Source organism: Echinops telfairi, unplaced genomic scaffold (genome assembly GCF_000313985.2).
Source record: "Echinops telfairi isolate 266 unplaced genomic scaffold, ASM31398v2 ScPeMD7_5868;HRSCAF=6743_0, whole genome shotgun sequence".
Classification (NCBI taxonomy): domain Eukaryota; kingdom Metazoa; phylum Chordata; class Mammalia; order Afrosoricida; family Tenrecidae; genus Echinops; species Echinops telfairi.
In genome coordinates this window covers 18,747,225-18,749,042 of record NW_022109767.1, presented here as the reverse complement: position 1 = coordinate 18,749,042, position 1,818 = coordinate 18,747,225, and the positions used below count along the sequence as shown (strand labels likewise).

Sequence of the window (1,818 nt, the reverse complement as noted above, 5' to 3'; positions counted from 1 at the left end):
CCCACAGCAGTACAGAGCGCTGAGTTCAACTCACTTCCATGGAACAGTTAATATACTGGAAGTATTTCAAATCATGAGGGCTGCTGACTCCAAGGACAAGGGAGCAGACAGCCGAGTCTTCTGCAGTCCGGCCACAGGCAGCAAACAGGAGGGCGGGTCACCAACAGTCAACCAGATGACAGGATCCGACAGTCCCAAGGTCAAGCGATGTATACACCAGCAGTGTGGAGAAGCAGGTCTGGAAGGGACCTCAAACTCTAGTGACATGATCCATGGGTTGGGTGTCCCACAGGGAGTGTAGCTCGCAAGTTAAGGCAGAGAACTAGCTAAGGCAACCACATGTTGGTCTGATCACCAGAGATCAAGAAAGAGACAGGCAGGGCTTGCTGAGCCATTTATCTGTCTGTCCTCCAATCAAACTGTGACCTTATTAATCCCAAGTGTTCCTATTGGCTAGGATGACACAATAAACCTACCTATCACAACCATACATGTGCTTTTAGAGAGTTATCAAGAGAGAATTGTATAATCCTTGTGAGAAATTGGGAGTAAGAGTGAAAGAGGTTGAGGAATTTAGTTCTTTTTCGTACTTGTTAAACAGGATAGATTTAATAGCTGTTTCCAAGCACATTGATAGCTGTTGAATTGATCATGAGGGCCAGCTGTGCATGTCCTGACTCCACTAAAGATGAAAACCAGGAAAAGAACTTGAATTGTATCATAGAAAGATTTAATTTACTCATCATGAACAAAAATCATGGTTGATCACGTATCTAGTTTTTTTTTCTTCTTAAGTTTTATCATAGAATGTTCTTCTCAGTAGTATGCCTTCTTGGTTTAAATTATTTCCTGAGCAACCTTATTTTGTCTACATTTACATATGTATGTATGTTTATATATATATTTATGAATCAATAATTTAATTTTTAATGTACTGGGGCATGTACAGTTGTCATTATTCTTATTGATATTCAGGTTGTCTCCTCATCATTTAAAAGAATCCTCTTCAGATTGGCTGCTGAGTTCTTTGACACAAAGCTGGTATTTTTGAAGAGCTTGGTTTTATCTGGTTTCACAAGATATCCTAGGCTCATCTTGTATACTCTGCAGCCAGTAATAGAGTACAGAAAATCGATAATGTTTTCCAGGTCGAAAAGGTTAAAAGCAAAATTTTGTGAGATATAAGTCTTACTGTGATAAATATGTTAACATAAATTGTAGAACCTGGGCATATATTATACATAGAGAGGTATCATGCTAGGTAAATCTTGCATTTTATAGTAATCTGAACATTTTGACGAAGACATTGGACTTCCTGGAACTAAAAGGACGATCTGATGACTTCTGAAATATTTCGAGCCTTTATTTTGTGTTTGTTCCCTAAGATGTCAAAGGAAACAATGGATTGGCTTAGAATAGTTGAGGTGCCGTGAAAGACAAAGAATGGTTCTTTCACTACCTTGAGCTTTTAGAAATTAGATTCATTGGTGGTTTTCCCTCTCGGTCTTAGATATGAAGTATTACATGAATATTTAAAATTAGGAAGACAAAATTTCTAAGTCCTATGATTCTATAAGTAGCACAATAAAGTATTATTAAAGTATTAGATATAATACATAATAACACGGCCTTATCTTTGAGAAGTAAGTGCAGCAACTCTGTTCGAGAGAATTGTCACTTTCTGGCATGTTGATCTCTAGGGAATTAGTCCCAGTCGCCAAAAATGATACAGCAATAGGCTGCAAAAGAAAAGTGCTGAGAGCCCCCCAAAATGATTTAGAAAAACAAAACAGAAACAATAAATTTCAAGACATTGAA

At 37.7% G+C, this 1,818-nt stretch overlaps 1 protein-coding gene across 8 annotated transcripts in view; it reads left to right on the top strand.

Moving 5' to 3' along the window:
- The window catches only part of GRIA2 (glutamate ionotropic receptor AMPA type subunit 2), a 164,821-nt gene that overhangs the window by 85,853 nt on the left and 77,150 nt on the right, over positions 1-1,818 (top strand). The window lies entirely within an intron of this gene.